This window comes from Palaemon carinicauda, chromosome 40, assembly GCF_036898095.1.
Source record: "Palaemon carinicauda isolate YSFRI2023 chromosome 40, ASM3689809v2, whole genome shotgun sequence".
Lineage (NCBI taxonomy): Eukaryota > Metazoa > Arthropoda > Malacostraca > Decapoda > Palaemonidae > Palaemon > Palaemon carinicauda.
In genome coordinates this window covers 39,928,265-39,936,814 of record NC_090764.1, presented here as the reverse complement: position 1 = coordinate 39,936,814, position 8,550 = coordinate 39,928,265, and the positions used below count along the sequence as shown (strand labels likewise).

The 8,550-nt window shown below is 35.3% G+C and overlaps 1 protein-coding gene across 4 annotated transcripts in view; it reads left to right on the top strand.

Moving 5' to 3' along the window:
- Window positions 1–8,550, top strand: part of LOC137631716 (uncharacterized) — a 35,669-nt gene that overhangs the window by 9,747 nt on the left and 17,372 nt on the right. The gene's annotated exons all lie outside the window — the stretch shown is intronic.

The window sequence follows — 8,550 nt, the reverse complement described above, 5'->3', positions numbered from 1 at the left end:
TCAAGGGGTTAACTACTGCACTGTAATTGTTCAGTGACCACTTTCCTCTTGGTAAGAGTAGAAGAGACTTTAGCTGTGGTAAGCAGCTCTTCTTGGAGAAGGACACTCCAAAATCAAACCATTGTTCTCTAGTCTTGAGTAGTGCCATAACCTCTGTACCATGGTCTTCCACTGTTTAGTTCTATAGCTTGCGGGTACACTCGGGCACTCTATTCTATCTAATTTCCCTTCCTCTTGTTTTGTTAACATTTTTATAGTTTACATAGAAAATAAAAAAAATTGATGTTACTGTTCTTAATATATTTTATTTTTCCTTGTTTCCTTTCCTCACTGGGCTATTTTCCCTGTTGGGGTCAATGGGCTTATGGCATCCTGCTTTTCCAACTGGGGTTGTAGCTTAGCAAGTAATAATAATAATAATAATAATAATAATAAGCGATAGGCTTGATGATAAGTAATTTTTCCTTAGGACAATTTCACCGCTCACAGAGATGTATCTTATCGTAATAATGAATTTATCGTCCTCAAATTAGATTAGTATTTCGTGAACAGCAATGCTACATTACTCAATATATTCTATGCGTAGTATTCATGACGCTTTTTTAAAAAATAATTGCTACATTTTTCCGTCTCATACACAGATAGCAAGTGAGCGTTTGAAACCCGTCTCTTCCCTTCATGCGGTGACCTTGGTTATGTTATAAGACCCTAATCTCGTGCTTGCTTTATTGGATAATCAATCTATTGCGTATCCCTCGGGTGAATCCATTAAGCCTGATCACTTTTGTATGGAGATCATATCATCAATACATACTTTTATACTTGGCACATTTTTTTTCCCATAAAAACAATGGATTTTGTATAGAGTTGAACACTTGAACACACAGGATATCCTGTACACAGGCAAGATAGGCTAATCGCGTGCTCACACACAGCTTACACTCAGGACACACACATAAAATATATATATATATATATATATATATATATATATATATATATACAGTATATATATATATATAATTATATATTTATACAGTATATATATATATATATATATATATATATATATATATATATATATGTACATACATAATGTTGTGAGGCAAATAGTTTTTAATATCGACTTCACTCTAACAAAGTTTGACTTAAGGGGGAAAATCTTTCTTTTAATGAGAGCTTTTCCCCTGTCCAGGATCTGCATAACTGACATTAGACTTTGACCATTCATTTTATGTAATTAGAATCAAAACTAACCCAAATCCTTATGTGAGTGAGCTGTTACGTTATAAAATGGAGATGCGATGAATGCAACAAAACTTTATTAAAAGACAACGAGCTCATATACAAGTACTTACGAGCAAGGACGTCAAGAAATTCAAATAAACTAGTGCAGGAACGACTTTAGAGAATATTTGAAAAGGAAAGCAGATGAGGCTGACAAAGCTATGAATTCAGGGAGTGGCTATGGTGTAAGGATTGCTCATAGAATTATTTATGAAATTTCTACTGGGGGCCAAAGAAGCATATTTTAATAAAAAAGAGAGATGGGTCTGTTATAACAAGAAAAGATGAAGAAAGGCAACGTTGGATGGAACACTAGTGAAGTCATGAATAGGAGATATGAAGGGAATAATTTGATTGATATACCTGAAGCTGAGGAATTCAGTGTGTTTGAAGTCGAAACTATCATTAAAAAACTAAAGATAAGGAAAGCCCCTGGATATGATGGAATAACTGCTGAGATGATATTGGCCGAAAATGAAATGACTCCCAGAATACTTACAAGATTATTTTGTAGGATGTGGCGTGAAGAGGCAAACCTGATGAATGGGAGTTGGGAGTGTTGGTAAAAAGGGGATAAAAAAGGAGAACTGACTGATTGCAATAATTAAAGAGGTATAACACTTACGTCAGTTGTTATGAAAAATATTTAGTATGCTTATACTAAAAAGACTGTAGAGTAAGATTGATGAAAAGCTGAGAGATGAACAAGCAGGATTTAGAAAAAATAAAAGCTGTACTGGTCAAATTTCCATTTAAAGACATGTTGTACCGCAAGATGTAGAATATAGAAATCCACTTTTAATGGTATTTGGGAAATATGTAAAAGCATTTGATAGGTTTACAGTGATCAAATTTGTGGAGAGTCCTGCGTTATTATGGAGTTCCTCTTAAATATGTAAATTAAGTCAAGTCTGTTCATGAGCATAGCAAAGTTAATGTTAGTGGAGTCCTGTTAAATGAATTTCCAGTGGACAGTGGAATACTCCAACGGAATGTGTCGTCACATATGTTGTTTATCCTCCTCTTGGATTTTCTAAGGCATAGAACAGTTGGGGATGGTGAAGGAATGGACTGGATTGGTAACAGGATATTCACTGACCTAGAGTATGCTGATGACGCTGTACTTATTAGCAGAACACCAAAGGATTTGCAGAGTAAGGATTAATATTTAGGAACTATGATCTCTAATACAGGATCTTTAGAATTGGAGTTTAATGAAAGATTGAAAAAAAAAAAAACAGTGGCTAGGATAAGTAAAATCTGGGAATCAAATTTCCTGAAGTTACATATAAAAATCAGGCTATATATCAAATTAGTGCGATCAGTGTTATTGTAGGGAAATGAGTCGTGGTATAACAATGAAACAATGATCAACAAGATTTTGTAGATTTGAGAGCAAAGCCCTCAGAAGGATATCGGGAGTTAAATGGCAGGACAGGATTAGAAATTAAACAATAAGAGAGATTACGTGAGTGCCATATGTGGATGACATCATGGTGAGGGGTTGATGGAGATGGTTTGGGCATGCTCTTCGCACTCATCAAGAGAGATTAATTCAATAAAAGTTCAGCTGGGCTCCACAAGGCACTAGAAGAGTTGGAAGCCCCAGGCCTACATGGCTGAGGACTGTGAAGCGTAAAGTTGATGATGAATGGAAAAGTATTGAATTAAAAGCTCAAGATAGAGACGACTGCCGAAATCTAACCGAGGCCCTTTGCGTCGAAAGGCGTAGGAAGAGATAACGATGAGTGCATGAAAATGCAAGCTTAATCAGGCACTGTTATCAGTGCGGTGAAAGAGCGAGATATAGAAAAGAAGAAAATACCGTTACAGTGTACTGGATGATTCTGATTCGACTGTATGTACACGAGCTGAATTTTACAAGAATGTGTACTGAAGATTTGAAATCATATCTTCATCTCTCTTGACAATTTTGCACTAATGCCAATTTTGTAGTAACTCCTGGGCATTGGTTCGAATTCTGGTCCGGTGGAATAATTTATCATTTGAAAAAAGAATTTATTGTTGGCTCATTATTAATGAGGCAGAGTGGAAAACTATTTGTGACTTAGCAATTGAGACTACTATATATATATATATATATATATATATATATATATATATATATATATATATATATATATGCATATATATTTGTATATAGCTCTTTGAGTTGTAACTAGTTTATGTTACCTGTTTCTTTATCAATCTCTAGAGATCCATTCTGTTATTCTTATGTACATAAGACATTTGGACATTATCTGTCACACTCATTATGTCCTACCCATGTCCATTTTTTTTCTTACATGCTGGTAAAATATCCTCTACTTTAGTTTGCTCTTGTATCCATGTTACTCCTTATCTGTCTCTTAGTGTTATTCCCATCATTATTTATATATATATATATATATATATATATATATATATATATATATATATATATATATACACTTTAACGTGGTGAAAGGGTTTGTGTATCTCTATGGTCAGGGTCTCGTATACTATGTTGGTTTGCTGTGAGTGATCGGACTAGTCTCTCACTATTATGGTGAGAGACTAGTCCGATTTTGCTAATATGACATGCATAATCAATATATTTCAGCCGAAAAGCGAAATGGTGAACAATATGTTTCCATGGGAAAATGGCTTAATTTCCCCTCTACTAAAGGTTAATTTCAGTTTAAAGTATTTTAAAAAAAGTCATTGTGGTAACGTTAATGTATTCTTATGGCGGTTGTGGCCAGTTAAATCTCTCTCTCTCTCTCTCTCTCTCTCTCTCTCTCTCTCTCTCTCTCTCTCTCTCTCTCTTCGTTGTGTTGGTACATAGCCATTTTTTCCAAGTATTGTTATTTATCTAATCTTGATTATTTATGTTTTTTTTTTCTGTTCATGTATTATAGTGGCTACAATCATGGTAGCCTGATTACCATTTCTCGCGGCGAGTAGATTATTACTATGACAATACATTTGTGATGATGTTTAATAGTAATGTTACATCATTTTATCTTTGTTACCTTCAACTACTTGGATCCTTCCCATTAATAATTTGGATAGCAACATATTACTTCTTATTTATTAAGAATCTATAATAAAACTCCTTAAAATGTATACTCAGAAATTTGTTTCGCACCATCTCGTGATAAGTAATTGAGATATACAAAATCTTACATGAACCCACGGTCTAGGTATAGAGTATCTCAACCGTGCATGAACCCATCTTGCATGCATATCAGCTCCCGAGAGATGTGAAACTAATTAGAATCTAAAGAGAATATTGGCTAACCCCATTGCATGTGCATATTAATTCTTTGGAGTCTTTGTGCAAAAGAAGATAAAGAGAAGAAGCCGACTGCCGCCACCAACACTCAACTGCTCAAATACCCCTTGGTGCGCCTGACCTTGGCTGTTTGTTTTCATCAAGTGGTTTCCGAGGTTTGGTAGCGCAACTCTTCAGACTACTGGATGATAAGGAAATACCAGTAAATTATTATTATTATTATTATTATTATTATTATTATTATTATTATTATTATTATTATTATTATTACTCGCTAAGCTACAACCCTAGTTTGAAAAGAAGGATGCTATAATTCTAAGGGCTCCACAGGAAAATAACCCAGTGAATGACAACCTCTGTACCATGGTCTTTCACTGTCTTGTGGTAAAGTTCTCTTGCTTGAGGGTACACTCGGCCACTCTATTCTGTCTTATATCTCTTCCTTTTTTTCAATATCAATAGTTTATATATGATAGATTTGTTTTAATGTTATTGTTTTTAAAATGTTTAATTTCAGTAGTTAGTATGGATGGTGTGAGAGCTGAGATGTTGAAAGAAAGGGGTGTGAGTACCACTATATAAGGGTAAGGGAGATGTGCATGAATGTTGTAATTCAAGGGGTATTAGTTTGATGAGTGTGGTTGGAAAAGTGTATGGTAAAGTACTGATTAATAGGATTAAGGATAAAACATACAATGCAATCTTAGAAGTACAGGGTGGTTTTAGAAGAGGTAGGGGATGTATGAATCAGATTTTTACAGAAATATTTAGCTAAAGGTAAGGAGGTGTATGTTGCGTGTATGGATCTGGAGAAAGCGTATGATAGAGTTGATAGGAAAGCGATATGGAATATGATGAGGTTATATGGAATTGGTGGAAGTTATGGATTAGAGTTGTGGGGAATGAAAGTGACGGAGAGACAGAAATTGAACGTGTTTGAGATAAAGTGTCAGAGTATGGCTGGTGTATCTCGAGTAGATAGTGTTAGGAACGAAGTAGTGAGGGTGAGAACGGGTGTAAGAAATGAGTTAGCAGCTAGAGTAGATATAAACGTGTTGAGGTGGTTTGGCCATGTTGAGAGAATGGAAAATGGCTGTCTGCTAAAGAAGGTGATGAATGCAAGAGTTGTTGGGAGAAGTACAAGAGGAAGGCCAAGGTTTGGGTGGATGGATGGAGTGAAGAAAGCTCTGGGTGATAGGAGGATAGATGTGAGAGAGGCAAGAGTAGCTCGCTAGAAATAGGAATGAATGGCGAGCGATTGTGACGCAGTTCCGGTAGGCCCTTCTGCTTCCTCCGGTCGCCTTGGATTACCGCAGGGGTGGCAGCAGTAGGGGAAGGGGATTCAGCGTTATGAAGCTTCATCTGTGGTGGACAACGGGGGAAGGTGTGCTGTGGCACCCTAGCAGTACCAGCCGAACTCGGTTGAGTCCCTTGTCAGGCTGGGAGGAACGTAGAGAGAAAAGGTCCCCATTCTTATCATTTGTCTGATGTCGGCTACCCCCTTAAATTGGGGGAAGTGCCTTGGTATATGTATATATGCAGTTAGTTGCTTTTTTGTAATCTTATAACCTTTCCTCACTGGGCTATTTTCCCTGTTGGAGCCCTTGGGCTTATAGCATTCTGCTTTTCCAACTATAGTCAATTCTTTTTAGTGAGGCAGATTTGCACCGACTCGCAGGTGTGCCCTATTAGCTCGGAAAAGTTTCCTGATCGTTGATTGGTTGGACAAGATAATTCTAACCAATCAGAGCGCAGGAAAGATTTCCGAGCTAAAACGGCATCGCTGCGAGTCAAGTGCAAATGCGCCTCATTAAAAAAAATGAGTATAGGGTTGTAGCTTATCAAGTAATAATAATAATAATAATAATAATAATAATAATAATAATAATAATAATAATAATAATACATGTCTATGTGTGAGTGAGTATTGATAAGCTTACGTAAAAAAACTTGTGATGTTTCAAGTTGCTACGGAGATGAAGGACAATAGGATCAAGAGTTGCTATTTACTCTCGTGTTTTCATACCTCTTCAAGGTGCACTTAACAACATTTCTTTTTATGATTCTTTTAGCCTTACAGATATATGTATGTATAAAGATATGCATGCACACACACACACACACACACACACACACACACACACATATATATATATATATATATATATATATATATATATATATATATATATATATATATATATATATATTATAATATTTGTATATATACTATATTCATAATCATATATGTATATATATACTTGAGTGTGTTTGAGTATTTTATACATTCACAAATATATGTGTGTATATATATATATATATATATATATATATATATATATATATATATATATATATATATATATATATATATATGTGTGTGTGTGTGTGTGTGTGTGTGTGTGTGTGTATTTACCAGAATAACTAATTGCTATAGCCAGTGGCTAGTGTTATAAATAAACATGCAAGAAAATAATCTTGATTAAATTATTTGTCGGTTTTCTAAAAGCCAAGAATCTTGACTGATCACGCATTAATGAAAGTAATACAAACCGTTGAAAGAAGATATTGCTGAGGAAGGAAAGCTAGAACACTTAACACCACGAATTAGAAAAGCTATCAATAAAAATGCGTTTTTTTTTTTTTTTTTTTTTTTTTATAGAAATAAAGGAAACATTTGCCCAAATGTTTGGAGTCTTACAGTCGCCAATGAATTGGTTTTACTGACTAGCCTGCACTGTAGATAGGCTACCCGTCGACTATCATACTCAACGTTACGTAAGTGTAAGAGTGTGTTTCATATTATGACATTAGCAATTTGGGTGATTTAACGTTACGCTTTATACGGAATCAAGGAAGAGGTCATTGCCCAGTTTGCTCTATATACTCAATTAAATAAAAAGGAAATAAATTATTAGTGAAAGGGTATTGATGAAAAAGAATTTAATCCCAGTGCATATATGGCGGTGCACTGTGATCTTTATTCTAAGAGCGTGTTTGTGGAGAGTCTTCTGCCCCTTGCTTTATCTTTTTTATATTATTCTACTCTACCTCCGTTCTTTATGCTGAATCTTTCGGCTGTCCAACCTTCAACTTTTATTACATAGTGCAACTGTAAGTTTTTTTTTTTTTTTTTTTTTTTTTTTTTTTTTTTTTTTTTTTTTGCACTTGGACGATGAATGGCATCATAGGCCAGGGTGCACAGATATATATCCTAATTTCTTGAATCCGATCCAATAGATTTAATCCAAAAGGAATGACGTATAGGTTGGAATATCATAATTTACAGAAGAGGCTTTTGGTATTATTTAAAGTAAATGGGTAAAGAGGAAAGGAGATATGCGGCGCGGTAGATAACAGATAATAGTGCATCGAATCAGTGTTGCCAAACCCGCGGTTTACCCGCCAAATTGGGCTACTTTTGAACACCTTACCGCGGGTTATAAAAGGGTACCGCCACTTGCCTGAAATTTGGCTACTCTGGAATAAATAAACCGCGGCGCCAATAAATTGTTCCAATGGTCTTTACAAATGCAATTTCTTTTATAATAATTTCAAAGTGGAAATGTAGATCGATTATTCTATTTCAAATTTCAATAGTTCACAGACAGTTTAAAGCATCGTTGTAGATTGCTTGGACCTCCCAGGCCAGCCAGACACGGGCTAAGGATTAAGATTTCCATAACTGGTTTCCCCAAGGTCTATAGACCTTGGGTTTCCCCACACCTGGAGGAAATATTGGAGGAAAATACCTTTACTCCTCAAAGGTGCGGCACACCCACACGCTAAATCCAGCTTCATTGTCCGCTGAAAGCATTTCCAACCTTTTTTTTTTCTTTTGAGAGAGAGAGAGAGAGAGAGAAATTATGGTACATTGTACGGGCATTATTGTACATGGTACTCAAGCCCTGAATAGTACATGTACCATAATTATGGTACATATTTTAACCCTGCATACAATGTCTATCAGCTTTTTTTTTTTTTAA